This window comes from Oryzias latipes, chromosome 11 (genome assembly GCF_002234675.1).
Source record: "Oryzias latipes chromosome 11, ASM223467v1".
In the NCBI taxonomy this organism is placed as follows: domain Eukaryota; kingdom Metazoa; phylum Chordata; class Actinopteri; order Beloniformes; family Adrianichthyidae; genus Oryzias; species Oryzias latipes.
Window position 1 is genome coordinate 14,942,260 of NC_019869.2, and position 17,216 is coordinate 14,959,475.

General features: G+C 38.8%; 1 protein-coding gene across 1 annotated transcript in view; it reads left to right on the forward strand.

The window, feature by feature from the left end:
* Positions 1-4,792: 4,792 nt before the first annotated feature.
* The window catches only part of LOC101172912 (glutamate receptor ionotropic, NMDA 2D), a 244,735-nt gene continuing 232,311 nt past the window's right edge, over positions 4,793-17,216 (forward strand). Inside the window, exon 1 of the mRNA XM_011480970.3 lies at positions 4,793-5,241. The gene's annotated coding sequence lies outside the window, so the exon portion shown is untranslated. The remainder of the gene's footprint in view (positions 5,242-17,216) is intronic.

Genomic DNA, 17,216 nt, shown 5'->3' on the forward strand with positions numbered 1-17,216 from the left:
ATCTCCACTGACTTTTCAGGGACTCCTGCAAGAGTTATTGTTGCAATGCTTAAAAAACTAAATATATACCTGAAGAAACATGCTATCAAACATAAAGCAGTAATGATCATTTCACCAACCTTTTCCAGTTTCCGTAAAAAAGAAAAAATATTTCGGAAAGCAAAAGTAACTTACAGAAATAGAACCAAAATCCCAATGACAATACTTTATTTATCCCAAGGAGAAATTGCTTTTACAGCAGAGCTTCTGTCACAGACTGTCTACACAGACAGATAAAGAATAGAGGGAGAAGCTATTTACAATTTTCAGTCAAGTGAAAATTCTCAGTGTTCAAAATATTAATGTGTAACAAGAAGTATATATTTATGAGGTACGCCCGTTTTATATTGAGGAGTTATAGAGTTTTATTGTCACAGGAAGGAAGGACCTTCTGTGGCAAGTTCTTCTTACTGGGGTTCTAATGTGTATTCAGACTGGACACATTTGGTCCGCTTAAAATGAACCAGAGTTTATTTCCCCCGAAAATCCGTAACAAATTTTCAGTCTGAATACACCAAAGCGGACCCAGCTGCGGGACCATGAACTGCTCTTGGACCCATCTTTCGAGGTGGTGTCGGTTCGTTTCCAATTGGACTGAGTGTCGGCTCCCTCTGAGAGTCCTCAGTCTAAATACAATTCGTTCCCAGAGCAGAGAACTGAACCAAAAAGGCCACCGTAGCCGACGTTAAACAGACTAGGAATGTAGCAACAAATGTAAACATTTGTTTTTCTTTTTTATTTGTCGTTGTGATCTTTAAAATGTTGTTGTGTTGAGTGATTTGTTGCTGTGATTTGCACTTCAGCGCCACCATATCATTGACATATTTTTTTTAAACTGATGCACTTAAAACAAAGTCAGCATTTTATGTTGAATTTTATAAAATGAATACCAATATTATTGCCAAAAATGTTTTTGCATTTAGAAACATGTTAATTTATTGTGGGTGAACCTACATTTATGTTTATAGTTGACAGTTTCTATCTTTGATGTTTTCTTGGGCGATTTCTTTTGAGGCGTTCCAAAAGAAAGCGGACCAAATCCAAGAGGACACATTTGGTCCAGAGGTAGCTCAGCCAACGGAGAGGCGCTCAGACTGGGAGGGACGTTCAAATGCCAGCCCATCTCCATCCAAACAATTAAACTGAATCCAAAGATGAAGAGCGAAACATATTTGCAAGCGAGCAGGCACTTCTGAGCACACGGTAAGAGACTGAGAGTGACGGATGGAGAGCAGAACCAAAACGCAAGCCTGAAAGTGCTGATAAATGTTGGCAAATCAAAAAAACTGCAGTTGATTAAAGATTAGGACCATAACAGCCTCTTCGCCTCCTCTATTTTGTCTGTGTGAATCACCAAAGAGGAGCAGCAGCAGCTTAACAAGGACGTCTTTTCTGTGCTAACGCTGTGTATAAAAGGGCTTATGTCCACCGAGTGCCTGCGACAGCAAGGATTTGCAGAAGTCCGACCTGCATCCCTGAAGGAGAATGTTTAATCCTTCCACTTGTTACTGTCACATACTGCAAACAAGTGAGCAAATGTTGGACTTCGGTGGCATAAATGTGCAACCTTCTATCCATGTGAAAGCAATGGGTTAGATTGTGAAAGATAGAGGTACATTTAACTAATGCTAAGAAGAAAAAATGTTTTACTAATATGTAATTTGTAGCTTTTAATCCTAATCATTTTAGAATGTATTGATTTCTTTGTCTTTTTCTTTATACCCTTAATACTTAATTCAGATGAATTCAGATTCAGATGCTCAGAAAATCTCAAATCTTAACTCCACAATAAAATATATGAGAATTGTACTATTGTACGACGGAGTTTTAGGGCAACCAAAAAAAAAAAAAAAAAGTAAAATTAAGAGGTTTTAAGTTGTAAATTTATGAGAAAAAAACTCGTAAATTTACGAGATTAAAGTACAAGTTAGCAGAAAGAGCAGCAGCAAGTAAACGCTGCGCAGCAGCAGAGCAGACCGACTAAACTCAATTAAACAGGTGAGCTGAATGTTCATTTATAAAGTTCCAAATGTTAGGAAGCTCATTGGTTTGATTTACGATTTATTAATGTTTTATTTATTGATGGGTGGTTTGTAGGATCTCGGTCTCCCTGCAGCTGTCCACTTCCATCCTTTCTTCCTCCACCAAAGACAAGATCTCTACGTTTGTGTGATGCTTCCGTCTGAAAAGGAGGAGCACTTTCTGGTATTTTCAACGTTCTTATGCTAATATAACAGACTATTTTCATTCATCTTTATTGTTTTATGCTGAAAATGGCACCTTTCATCTGGAGGAAGGGGCGTCTGTAACACTGTTTACTTCTGCATTGGTATTTTCAGATGACAGGTTTATGACGTAAGGTGACAGATGAACTTCAGGTTATGTGAATGAAAAGGAAAATAAAGGCTGCAGCGGCCCTCTACCCCTAAACGTCTCTCTGAGCTCCTTATTTTACATATGAAACTCCGCTTTACTGACATCGAACCCCGGTAAACCGGCTCCACTGAAAATAATCTGATTTTGAGTCGCCAAAAGGTTCAGAATCTCTCAGTTTTTTTTAACCTATCTGGAAATAAAGCTTCACAAAAGGCTCCACATATTTCATCTTCAAGCTAGGCTCCAATAAACGGAAAACTTTGGTGCTTCTTCCTCGTTAATCTATGACTTTTTTCTCGTAAATTTACAAGATTTTAAGTCGTAATTTGAAAAAAAATTTTTTTTGGGAAAAGTCCGTCATACTATTAAGCTGTTATAGTCACTAAAAAAACTATTGTTTTACCTATCTTTAATTTTTTTATAGACTTTTTTTTAACAACTTTCTTTGCGCACAAAAATGTGTATTTCGTTCCTATTCTCCCAAATCATTTAACAATTTTTTGATGACCTAGTTATTTACTTGTTTTCATGACTTTGGTTAATATACAGCATGAACATCCCTTTCTTGATGTCTCATAATCTAATTTTTTTGTTAACAAAGACGCCATGAGCACACACGACTTCCTGGTTAATGAAGAAGTATTTGTGATACAGAAACTTCCTTTTCGATGGCCCAATTAATAGCATCTTTATTTTTATTAAAGTTAGTACAGAAAGGTTAGTTATCATTCCAATTTTAACATTTCATTGATCAAACTTCGACCAGTCAGGGACTCAGACTTGGTAGTGACGTATGGATGACATCCCTTTTAATTCCCGGTAGTGATAACTGTTTGAAAACTGATCATGGAGGAGAAACCAATAACTGCAATTTGCGGACATTATATGACATCAAGTATGTAATGTATTGGAATAGAGCTGTAAAAAAAGCCTGGAACAACATTTGCATCGCTTTGACATTTCGCATCTAGCCTCTTCAAAGTGTAGGTGGCGGACATGCATTAGTAAACAGTAGAAAAAAAGAAAAGGATTTGCTTCCCCACTATATGGACTAAATGCGCTTTCAAGAACACGCATTCAGCCAATCTTGAATGTCTGCCAAATGCCCCTTGTGTCCTGTAGTGGTCCGGCATCTCTAGTGATTTGCAAATGGCTGTCATCATTTCCTAGTTCAAATGGTGAACCAGGAAATGTCCTCTCCACTCGAGACAAATAACTCTTTTTCAAACGGTTGTCTACAGGAGGTTTTGGGAATTCAGAGGGTGAGTTCATTCAAAACCTTGGCATGAACTCTCCCATGGACTCTCCTTCTTCACTGAGTAATTGTAAAATGCCTGTTTTGTGTCAAAGATGATGTTTAGTTTTTGTACTTTAAAAACTAAACTTCAGCCATCCAAGGCAAAAATGAACGCCAGTGTTATCAACAGTGGCGTTATCACATGAACATGTCACTTTAAATATAAAATAAATTATTATATAATTTCTTTTTGAAAGTACAAGAGAAATGTTTATTTTGAAACCCGGACTGGTTTCAGTTTCTCCGGCTTTTTATGGCAAAATTGACATGTCATTGACTGGAAATAAAACTTGAGTGTAAAGTTTGCATTGTGTTGCATTGCAGAGTGGAGGACGTCAGACGGGGACATAACAGATGCGATATAAACATTCCGATTGATTCATGAATGTTCTTTTTTTTGTGTGTCAACGCAACTGAAACGTATTGCAGACAGACCAGGGTAAAGCAGCCTTAACATCAGAGAGTCCGAAACATCAAGGACAAGAACATCAGTAGCTCCAAACTGTGAAATCAAATTTGAAACATTTTTGTTAGATGAGATGATGGAAAAAGGAGAAAAAAAGAGCAGAACAAACCCTGTCCCACCCAAAAGGGGACAGTGTCAATCTATACCCTTAGCACCAACAGTTTGATGTAGATCAGATGTAGATCATGTAGATCTCCAATCAATAATTTGCCTTCTAAAATCTTAAGTTGTGTTTTTAAAAACAGCTGGATTTGTCCTGATAAGTTGCTATACGCTAATTGTGCAGGTGTAAGGGGTGGAACGCAGCAACAGGTTGATTGGAACTGCGTGGGTAACTGTGTTGGAGTCAAAAATGAAGAAAAAGTCTCAAACCTGTAATCATTTGAAAGTCTACAAAATGCCACTGGTGTCATTATTGGAATCTAAAAAAAAAACAGGTGTACTCCTGGCAAGGAGAGAAAGGAGAGGGGCCTTCCTTGTGGCTGTTTGGCCCCGGGCCCCAGACTACATGGATCCAGCCCTGGATGGATGGATGAATGGAAGAATGGAGGAAAGAGACCCACACATGGACAGGGATAAGCAGGAAAATAAAATCATCCCAAACGGGGCAACTAAGTTTAGCATGCAACACGTGTCGCGAGGAAGTCATGAGAGGGATATGACGGGGAGGAGGGAGGAAGAGAGAGGTTGCTAGGTGACGGAGCGTACATACTGAATTTTAACAAAATCACGGCAGAGGAGAGGGTGAGTGAGAGGGACATAGAGGTAGCAGTCAGCAACATGTAGCCTCGCCGGGTGGAAAAAAAGGCTCCAAAACTGTTCGGCTCGTGCGCGCGCATTATCCTGCCTGTCTGCATTTTTTTATTTTTTATTTTTGGGGGGGGGATTGTGATGTATTGTCGCTCTATCCCGAGGACGTTACCCCGCAATAATACAATCAATCAGGCTGCGTACCGCAGGAAATGTCCAGTGGAGGGATGGACGGGTGGATTGTGGCGCACAGGGAGAAGAGCGGGAGAGCGATAAGAGGAGGAGGAGGAGAGAGCAGGAGCTCCTGAAAACAGTGAGTAAAATTCTTCTCGTGTCTTCTGTCGGACACTCTGTTCTCTGTCTGTGAAGGTGAAAATGTTGCGCCACGTCTCGCGCAACTGTGTCCAGCTCTACGGGGCTTCCAGAGGAGGCTTCACGAGCAGGACTTTGACCCCTCTGTCATTGATGCCCATGCACCTCGATATGGTTTGGTTTGGATTTCATCCAGACGCGCACATCCAGGGACCAATTTCAGTCCTTCTTTCCGTCCACGTCGCGCACAAAGTGGAGACACAAGTTCTCGCAGCTGTGATTCAGAGGTGACATTTCTGAAAACCCGCATAGTGCCTCCCCGCGCGCCTTGCGTCTCCTCGTGCGGGCATTCTGCAACTGCTTGTTGCGCAGAGCTAGAAAGAAGTGAGTTCGGCTTTTCTCCGGCTCACATTCCCTCTTCCTCACCTTTCAGCACCATCCGCTCTGGGCGACCTGTCAGGTCTGAGCCGGGGTTGGTGTCTAAGTGTGTGTGCGCGCGCGCGCCGGCGTTTGTTGTAACCGTGCGTACATGTCCCTCCTCAGGACAGAAGGGGTGAATGTGAATTGAAAGCCAGGAGAAGTCACCCTCCTCACACAACATCTTTGAGGATGAGGTGCATGATGATGGTGAGGAGGATGATGGAGTTGGGGCTGATTCAACAGTTTGCCTTCATTCCTCTGTGGATGTAATTTCCAGTCATACTTAATTTCTATGGATTTCTTTGTGTGATTTCCTTGACATCGTTCAGTTATTTCAATAAATATGTATTTTCTTAGGTTGGGGGGGGGGGGGTGCCTTAGATAATGCATACTTTCAGCCAAAGGTATTTGTGTTTTTGATAGAATTATAAAGCCACAATGAAAGCTCTTGGTCAGTGCAACATTATTTAAAGGGACATGGAGCCTTGGTATAGTTGCTCTGGCGGTTACAGATCTCCACACTGAAAGCCGCAGTAATAAATGTTCCTTTTAACATTTGCTTTAAAGTCTCAAAGAAAAAAACTGGACTCCTGAAGTCAGTTAGCTTGTAAACCATGTTTAGTAATGCTTGTCACATGCTTTTGTGACCCTGTGCCCTAATTTACAAAGAAGAAAAACACCTCAGTTGCAATGTCTTCTTCCTTCAGCCATTTTAAAACCACTGACTGCTGAGGCAGCAGTTTCCCTGATGTTGGTGAGAAACGTCTCTGGCTCCCAGCTGACTATTTCTGTTGATGCGAAATGAATAAAAATCATTGCCTTGTGCTTGATGCAGTTAAAGGCTGCTGTACTTCTATGAAATCTACCAGTCAGTCTTTGAAATATGAAAAATATACCAGTAAGCTTGCAAGTTCTCTTGGGTCTGGTTAAAAGTGCTGACTAGTGCTCTAATATTCTGTTTTCTGGGTTTGATGAGTCAGTAAGAATTGTAGCCTCAGTTTCTTGCTCTTGGCTAACATTTGGGAAATTTTACTTTGCTGCTGAATCTCTAAACTTTTTGCTGATGGGTAATTTATGGGTAAATCCTAGAGATAAAAAAAACAAAGACCAACCATATTGAAGTCACCTCACTGGAGTATCAGATCAGCAACAGATTGCAATCACCTGATCATTTTTTAATTTTTTTTTAGAATTGCTTGTCCTGTCGACTGACAATGGTCCTGGAGGACTGGAGGTGATTGTAGACAGTTGTAAACAAGCTTATGTGCCATCTTTCCATCAGGACTATGTTTATATAGAGAAATTAAAATATTAGAACATGGAAACAGTTAAATAATTTTTATTTCAAAAAAAGAACAATGCAGGAAAAATCATAAAGAGGAATTATGTATTTCAAGTTTCAAAGTTCCAGTCTGATCATCTTTTGATCCATTTTCAAAGCAGTGGTCTTTTTAATATGATTATGCATTTTTTGTCAAAATAAGTCCCTAAGTGGATGCATCAGGAGGAAGAGGAGCAGGGAGCTTGTGGCCTGTCAATTGTAGATTTTACTACAAGGTTTTTCAAACTACATTTTTCACGTCTGCACTAGATTCACCGTGATTTAAAAAAAAAAACTAAATACTGAGAAATGCAGTTTTAGTCTTAATTTTCTTGATATACAGGACAGACCAAAAGTTTGGACACACCTTCTCATTCAAATGAATGGGAGGGTGTGTCCAAACTTTTGGACTGTATATCCTTCATCATTAGAAAAATGCTACAAGACCATGCTAAAATCACGATTGTAATTGGAGTGGGTCTTCAAATCTTATAAAAGCATAATGTTATAGCCTGATAAGCCAATTAATTCTAGACCCTAGTAGCTTGCTTGATCTTTCATTGGTCTCTCAGTCTGGGTCAGCAGGCACATGACTTGACACATGTTCTAAAGATGGTCATCAACCACCTTTGTATCCACATCAAGAATAATGTAAAACTGAGTTGAAGGACAAAGTGTGGTGGGAGGAGATGCACCAGCATCAACCCACAGACAGATGCTAGACATTGGCTACACCTGCTACATTCCTCATCTTTAGCCAGTACTGAACCAATGTCTTTGCCATAAACGTCTTACTTGGTCAAGTAGAGCAAAAAACTGGACTGAAAGACATTGTGCCCTCATAGCTTCCACTATCAGTGATGGTTTTGGTTTCCATATAATCTGCTGGTGTTGGTTCACAGGAGTTTTCTGAAGTCTCCAGTCAGTGGGCAATGGTCAAGAAGAAGATGAGTGACGCCACACAGGTGCAAATGGCCCGAAGGCAGGTTTCAAAGCAATCTGAGCTTAAATTATTTCATGCCATGAAGCATTTGGACAGTAAACCAGTTAAAGGGAGGTCCAGCAGGTATACAGGGCAAAGAAATGACCGTAGGTTTGGGAACTCTGACATTCAAAACATCTTCTTTTAATTGACCTGACGTAAAATTCACTCTGAAACATTAAACTTTAGTTTTCATTATCTATTGACAATCGTCATCACTTTTACAAGTAATGAATTTTTTTGGTTATTTTAATGATTTTAATGATGTCAACTATGTGTTATTATTCGGACTCAGTGACACGAATTTTGATCAAAGCAAAATCCTTGAGTTTATGCCAATTTAAGAATTGAACCTTAGTTTCTGGAGAGCCTCTTTGAGCAGCTTCACTTACGACTGGAGGGGAAGACACCTGTGATGAGATCAGCCGTCAGCATTGCTGAAAAAGTTGTAGCACGCTGAGCTATTAAGCAGACAAGTGAGGAGAGCACGCCCGTAACAGCTAATATTGGAAAGACAAGGTTTTGGAGATGATAGGATTTGTGACACATGTTGTCTGTGTAGGAGAGCTGTTATCGGTTTTTTGTTCTTTACGTTTCCACAAGTTCAGATCTTATGTAATCGCCGCTAAATAGATTTGTATACAGAAATAAAGGATTTCTTTATTTGTTGTAGTTGGTTGATATCCAGGGAGACACAATCAACAGCCTTTAAAGTATTGGTAAAGTTTAATTAATAAAAGGCAGATGTTTTTCAACTAGTAATTGCAAACTTGCCCAGCATAATATTTTTGTATATTATTCAAAATCACATTTTTGCATTATGTTTGTGTATTTTGCACATTAACCTATTAAGAATAATTTTTGGCAATGCCCAGCACTTTGTTTGTCAGTCCATATTGCTGAGCCAGGTATCTTCTGATTGAAAAAAAACAGAACTGAACCTTTCATTTAATGGATTCTGTCATATGATTAATTTTGTGTTTTTGGGAGATGTATTGTCATCTTCTGCACATATACAGAGAAAGCTATTTGTAAACAAAAAGTAAAACTGCTCTTCTGTGGCTTCAGTTGAAACTATTCCAGCTATGTGAACTTTTTTCTTAAAAATAGTAAACTTTTTGCTGCAAATTTACAAAACAGTCTTTTTACTGCCGGCTGATTCTTTGTTCAGTTACTTTAAGAATAATATTGCTTTAAAATACACAGAACCAGCAGTTTATAGCTAAATAACTGCATTTCTTCTAATAAATTATTGAAAAATCATCTGTGATAAAACAAATATTGAACTTGGCTAAAACAAAGCTCATTTCCCTCGCTGTGTATTCTCCAAATGTTGAGTTTGTAAAGCAGTCGTTTGTGAAGTGATGGGAAGAAACAAAATGTCTCTGAAAAACAAACTGCACCGTTTCCAAGATTTTTCTATTATTTTCATAAAAATGCGTCTTAATGAGAGCACAATGCTGATACGTTTAGGTATGCTGGCATTTGTCAGTGTGATGAGTTTGGAGTTTATAAAGAATTGAGTCTTTAAAGTAACACTTTTGTCCAGCAGCTGTTGCTTTGCCTTCTTAGGCTGCATCTTCCTGAGCTGTGATAGCTAGCAGACAGCAGAGTTGACTTTCCAAAGTGTCTGGAAGTGTTTGCGGGGTTCTCATTTTCTTCCATGAGTCACAGAGCTGTGCTCTCGCTTCACTGTAATTCTGAAGCGCGGTGACAAATGTCTGCTTGAAGCTTCCTGCACTCACACGCTATCCTGCGCTTCTTTGTTTCGGCAATAATTCACAGATTTACCAGACATCTGAGTCAAAGTAAGAGAAATGCACGAGTGGGGCTAACACGATGAGAAGTAAAACCAAACGTCATTTGTCACAATTTTGTCCTCAAGTGTTTGCAACCTATTGCAGCCCAGTGAGATACTGGCTGGGTAGCTCTTTGTTAAGGGAAGAAACTCACAACCAGTGACCTGATTCAAGCAAAGACAATTTAATGTCATGGCTTTATAGAATGCTTTATAGACACTCTCATCTTTAGATCTATTTTAAAAGCCTTTGAATTGGTCTTTTAATTATGATTATGCAATTTTTAGCCCAAAAAACAAAAAAAATGTTCTTTTGTACGACATAGTTTATGCAAAGCAACAGTAGTTCATCAGAAATCATTCTCTTAAGCTACGGTCACACCGCCCTCTGCAATGGGCGTTCATCTGGCCACTCCCAATGAAAAGTATATGTAAACTTTAACCAATCAGGGACTCGGATTTGGTAGAGACAAATAGATGCTATCCGTTTTAAGTCACGGATGTGCCAACTGTTTGAAGATTGATCTTGAAGGAGAAATTAACAGTTGTGTTTTGTGCCCAGCCGACATTTTATGACACCAACTCTTTCAGACATCGGAATTGAGCTGGGAAAGAAAAAGCCTGGGGCAAGATTTGTGAGATTTGCACCACTTTGACATTTCGCAGCAAGCCTCTTCCAACTCTAGGTAGTGGACATGTGGTAGTAAAAAAGAAAAAGTAGAAGACACCCTTACCTGCTCGTCCACTGTGAACACCATGTGCTAAACGCCCATTCTTGAATGCACGTGAAATGCTGGCGTGAGCATAGCTTTAATTGCCGATGGGACCGTTGGTGCAGAGCAACCCTTACCTTTCACCATTGGTAAGAGCTTTGAGAGATTTAAAAAAAGAAATACTCTGAAAAGTCTACCTGGGTTAGTTTTCAGTGGGAGGGGCTTAAAGTGTAATCAAATAGAGAAGGGAGGGAGTGTTTTGCTTGTTGATTTAAGAAAAAAGGAAAATTCCTAATCTAATTGGTCTACCATTTAAAACTACAAATTACTTCACGTTAAAGCACATAAAAACTGATATGTGAAAACATCTAAGGTACATGTCTCTGTTTCTGGGCGCTGCTTTTGGATTAGAACAATAACTTGCTAACTGTTTGATTGCGCTTTTACTGGTAGTTATCTACCGGCAGGTGTAAAGAAAATGGCCTCAACTACGAAAGCATTAAGCTGTAGGGAATTTCAGCCCAACAAATAAAAAAACAAAACCCTCCATCTTGCTACAAATAAGGGATAATTTTGCTAAATTAATCGAGGAGGGCAGGATACAGAAAACTGTCTTGTTGTCCGCTTTAAATGCAGCTTCTGAAGATTACCTTGATACAAGGACAACACTTTTATGTTTCAGCATCGCTGAGCTTTCACAGCCAAACAAAAAAAGGGCAGAAAAAAACATTTCTTTTTTGAACAGAGCAAGTCTTACTTTTTATATTCCCTGTCACACATCACTCTCCGAGCAAGCATTCATGTGATTGATGAACTTCCATGTCTTTTGTGCCAACTATGAACAATACTTTGTTGACTCGGGTCAGCTTGTTCCAGGTTTCCAGCCCACAGTGAAACAGCTCTTAGTGGCCATTCTTTGACACTGCACTTGCCTTGTCTAATTTGGATGAAGGTGGGCTGACTCCAATTGTGTCAACAGCTGAATGAACAAAGATTTTATATTCTTCCATTTATCTAAGATAGAACAGCAATTTTCCTTTTTTTCCCTGCAAACATCTTAAAAAGCATTACTCTCAGGTAATTGACATGTTTTGGAAAAAATTCAGACATGGATGTATCTCCTTGCAAGCATAGCAATATATTTACAGCAGCAAAAATCACAGAAAAATTAACAATTCATAAAATACTAAACCCCAATATTTAAATAATTTCTATTTTATTCTAAAATAGTAGAAAACAGAATTGCATATGATCAAATGTAAGAGCTAGAACAATGTGATTTTTCCCCCAAATCTTTGCACAACTTAAACTCTGTTAAGGGTTAATTCCACTCATTTTATGTTGTAAACAAAAATCAGAAAAACTATTACAATATTCCAGAAATTATTTTTACTTACACTATAAGCCCATGGTAAGGCTCATACATGTCTGATTAGAACAGTTTTACCTTAAACTAAAACATAAAAAATCTGCTCTCATTAAATCCCATAGAACATTTTTACATTTATCAGACCAAAAAAAAAAGGTTACTAGGGTGATTTTTTCCCCGTGTGCAGGCAGCTGTTTTAAATCAAAATGCAACTTTTCAGCTTTTTAGTATTGCAAACAATTAGAAGCCTCATTATGAGCCTGGTATTGTGGCTTAAACAGCTCCGGGGTCCTCAGGGTTCACTCTGTTTTTGCTGGTGAGGCCAATTTAACGCTTTTTGATGAAATGTTTTTCTTTATTATTGTGACTCTGTGTTCATTACTCCTGAGTGGACAGTTTACAAATGCAAATAGTGGTGATTTTCATCAACGTGGCCACTTATTAACATGAAAATTCACATAAAAGATAATAGTAATGTTGTCTTTAATCTTAAAAGCTTTTAGGTGGTCTTCATTTGCTACACTCCATTCATTGACTGTAGATAAGCCCCCTGTGTGGCCTTTTTTTCCAAGAGCACATAAGTAATTACAATGGAAAAGAACTAAAAGATAATTACAAATGTCAGGGGTTATTTCCCTGAAAAATGCACAGAGGTCAATACTAGTGTCACAGCAATCAATAATATATCGAAGGGAATGCCATGAATACCGCTGCTTTATAAATGCAGCAAAAGTGTTAAAAATATCCTCTAAATTCATCATAGAGTGAATAAAATATCTGATTAATCCAACTGGAACCAAAGATCTGCAGGAAAGGTTAAGTGTTTGATTCCACTTAAAACTTTTAGCTTAGTTTATGGTATTTCCAAATGTTGTTAGGGGTATTATCAGAGTAGCTATTATGCCATTAATAAATCACAAGCTTAAAAATGTTACTAATTAAGGATTTGTTTTCAAATGTGGGTTTTGGGGCTGAGTAATTTGGTATGTTTCTCCTTTCTTTTAGAGCTAAATCCTACTTTACTGTTGAATATATATAAATATTGAACACATTTCTATCAGTTACATTGTTTTTAGAACTCTACGTTTATTTTTTACATGATGTTTAACAAAATTCCCATTTTAATGCATCACTTACCAGTTTAAGCTTATAATTGTAAAATATTTCAAAAAAGCTTTGACTTTATGAAGTCTATTACACTTTTTTTAAATTAATTTTGACTTTCAACATTTGTTGAAGAATTTTACCAACATTTTTATGATTTTTGTTTTTTGGGATCATGGATAACATTCAATCAAATGTCTTCACAATATTCATCATACATTTTAAATTCTTTTCTCTTTCCATTTTACTCAAAGTTGCATTTTCTGTTTATTGTGCCACTTTTGCTTGTCACATTTTTCTGAGAATCTGGCATGTTATCGTTTATTTAGAATTTGTAGCATTTTTTGTGATTGTCTTGCTTTTTCAGCTGATGGAGCATTTTGCACAGAGGCTAAAAGCTATCAGATTTTAAATTCTTTCTGGGTTTTTATCAGTTTCTTAGGAAAGACATTTTAGTTATTGCAGACGATTTTGGCCACAGAGGACAAACACTGCCGAACTCCAAAGCAACACAAGATCAAAAGTGAGTACAGAGGGGTTCAAACACTAAAGAAAGATAAATATTTCGTCATAGGAGCTGCAGTGAAACGAGTCTGTTCAATTACACTTAAACCCAAACATCACTGAAAAAAATTAATGAAGGAAAGTTCAGCTAATACATTTACATCAGCTTAATCTAAAGAAGTGAAATGAAAAAGGCTGTGACCTTTTGAAAGCCAGCTTTTATGTAACATTCAGGACGGGATGCTTTGAAGTGACGTGAAGGAAGTTGTGACATCAGTATCATATCCAGCCTTCTGCTGGCTGTCATCCCAGCTGGCATCAGGCGAGAGATGTTAGTCCGTCACGGGCCACACAGAGAAAGATGACTGCGCATTCCTTCCGTTCCTCCTCATTTTTCTTCTCTTGGCGCTCCTACTTATTTTTCTTCTCATCTGAATTTTCCTGCCTTTTTTAGTTTATTCACTCCCCCCCTCCCTCCATCTTCATATCTACTGCATTTTTCCCTTCCAGCCCTGCTGTCTTTATCGCCCCATCAGCCTCTATGAATGGATGCCCGAGAACAAGGAGATGAATGGACTTGCTTTCATTCAGAGGTGTGTTTCATCAAGCTTTGACATGACGTTCCTACCCCCTCGTGCACAAACACACACTCTTTTGGCGTATTACGCTCTGCACCGCGCAGAAGAAAGTGAGTGGACTATCGACCCGCAGTGGAAGATCTGCAGATTTCGCGACGAGGTTGAGCTCAGGAGGAATGAAAAAAAGAGAATCACACAAAGGAGGAGGATGGTGGGCTGAAAATGGACCAATGAATGCAAGTAAAAAACAAGATGTGTGCACAAACACAGGAGTTTGCAGAAAAACTGAACAAATGAATGTGCTTATATTTAGATGAAAAAGAGGATTAGTGCTGAAATTTCAACAAAATATTGAACATATACAAAAAATTTGTCACTCAAAATAAAAATGATATCTGCAAGTCCACATATAATCAAATAATGCACAAAAATAATCAGAAGTACTTAAGAAAAAGTATAAGAGAGGCCTGTAATTTTCATCATAGGTATACGTCAACTATGACAGACATTATGAGAAAAAGAAAAATCCAGAAAAACACATTGTCTGGAATTTATATGCAAATGAGTATTTGGTCACCTACAAACAAGATTTCTGACTCTCACAGACCTGTAACTTCTTTTGTAAGAGGATCCTCTGTCCTCCACTTGTTACCTGTAGTAATGGCTCCTGTTTGAACTGGTTATCTATATAAAGGACACCTGTCTACATCCTCAAACAGTTGCACTCCAAACTCCACTATGGCCAAGACCAAAGAGCTGTCTGAGAACACCAGAAACCAAATTGTTGTCCTGCACCAGGCTGGGAAGACTGAATTTGGAATAGGTAAACATACAAGACGACTGTTAATCTCCCTTGATCTGGGGCTCCCAATAAGATCCCACCCCATGGGGTCACTAGAAATGAGTGGTTTCATAAGAAGCATTTCAAGGTCCTTGAGTGGCTTGGCAAGTCTCCAGATCTCAACCCCATAGAAAATCTTTGGAGGGAGTTGAAAGTCCGTGTTGGCCAGCGACAGCCCTGAAATATCACTGCTCTAGAGGAGATCTACATGGAGGAATGGGCCAAAAATACCAGCAACAGTTTGTGAAAACCTTGTGAAGACAAGGTTTTTTGCTAGAAAAAAATACTTCTACTGTTTAGCCACTAGAAAAAATACAACTTCATTCCAAAATCTGTATTGACATTGTAATAAGAAGAAAGGATACTTTTCAAAACGAGAGATTTTCTAAAATCCAGTTATGAAACCAGAAAGAACAAGTCAATTATGATAAATGATGGTAAAACATACATATTGACAAAATGAAAGGCTTGTTAAAATAGCAGATCTGTGCAGATAACATAAGTGAAAATGGAAAAAAAATAAAAATATGACTGATTTAAATACTATTCAAATTGACAGTGATGATCTAGGTAACTGTAAGGCAGCAGTTTGAATAAAAAAGAGACAATGAAAGCTTCAAAATGATACAAAAGAGAGGATCAAGTGTTACAAAGACATTAAAACTGAAAGAAGGCAGCGAGGATTAAAGAAGATGCTGAACGGGAGGCAGCTGTGAAGGACAAAATGAGCCATGTTATCCCTAATCAATACATGCAAAGTTTTCATTTGGTGGCTCCGATATCATGAAGGTGGAACATAAGAAAAGGTAAAGAAAAGTTCCACATGGTTCTTCCTGAGCTGCAGCTAAAATAGGAGCCATAGTGGAGTTTCTCTTTAATTTGACCTTGTTTTGGCAAACAAACAGAAAATCTCTAAACCGTCACAGTGCAATGAGATTCTGATGTGTGCTTTGATAGATGAGGTGGCCTTTGCCGGAACGTAAAGCACAAGAAGAAAGCTGGGTGAGATCACAGGGGAATGGCTGTGTTTAAAGTGATTTGCTTGTATGTTTCAGCAGCCATTTACTCAGTTTCAAGTGGTTAACTTTCCCACCAGACTGTCACATTACCCGATTTATATGTTCTGTTGATTTATTAAAGTAATTATTGCAGAATCACAAAAAAAAGCGTTCTTTTAACCTTTATGGGGAACCAAAATACTTTTTTTTTCAGTCACTGTACCTTTACCTAGAAATGTTCCCATAGCAGGACTAAAAAGTCTTCCTTTTTCTTTTACATTTCTACCTGTATTGACAAAGCATTAGTCTATAAAAATCTACTTTACCTAAAATTTTCTTAGACAATTTAGGGTTTCTCTGCTCAACAGGAAAAAAAAGGTATTTCACAGATATAAAGACTCTCCTAGGAGTACAGTACTTACTCCAGGGGTGTCATGTACCTGACTCTGAAGACAAGGGAAGTTTAGTGCAATAACTACATGCTGATAGTAATAGTGTCAGGTCTGTCTGCAGAACGAAGATAAGGTTCATCTTTGGTTTGTCTTTCTAATCCCTCACCTGGGATCATTTCAGACATTAAAGGAGGGAATGTTCGGTATCTCTGCAGTGGCGAGAAAAGGCGCAGAAGAGGACATTCACCCCAACATTGTGGAATTGAAGTGAACTAACCAGGGGTCGGCCGGGCCAGCCTGTCACCTCGCATCTGCATCACCTGATTAATGAGGCTTGAGCAGACTGAGGAGGAAGGAATGAATTAGGAGGGGGGCATGGGATCTGTTCAGCGCACCTGTAACCCCTCCTGATTTAGTTCTCAGAGACAAGGGCAGCGAGGAAACACCAGAGGGCATGCAGAGAAAGAGATGCTGAGGATGAATGTGGAGGCTGTAGCACGGCATTCTTTGTCCTCCTTCACCTCCTTTTGTTCCTCTTCCTCTGCTTCGTAACCACTGCCGCCTCACGTGCAGATTTGACTTTGCTGCCCATTACCCTGCAGCCACTTTGAATACCCGTCACTCCTAAAAGCTTGGGCGGATATCGTTAGAGGACCTTTTGCAGTGAAAGGCAAATTTGAAATGCGGAGCAGAAAATACCTCTGCGACTCTTCGTCCTGTCAGAGGCTGGGAGCTCAGGTTGGATGAGATCCTCGCCATGTGTTGTCTCCTCAAGGTTACGGTGACCATAGCTCTCTGAATGCAAGGAAGTCAGTTAGGCAGGGTTCAAATTCAGCAGGTAGGCTGAATGAGTAAGACTTTCTGAGTTTAAGTGCTACTTCCAAGGTGAAAGCACAGAAATGAGTCACTCACAAGCCTGCTCCTTGGTTAGTTAGGGGAACTGTGGGCATACTGTG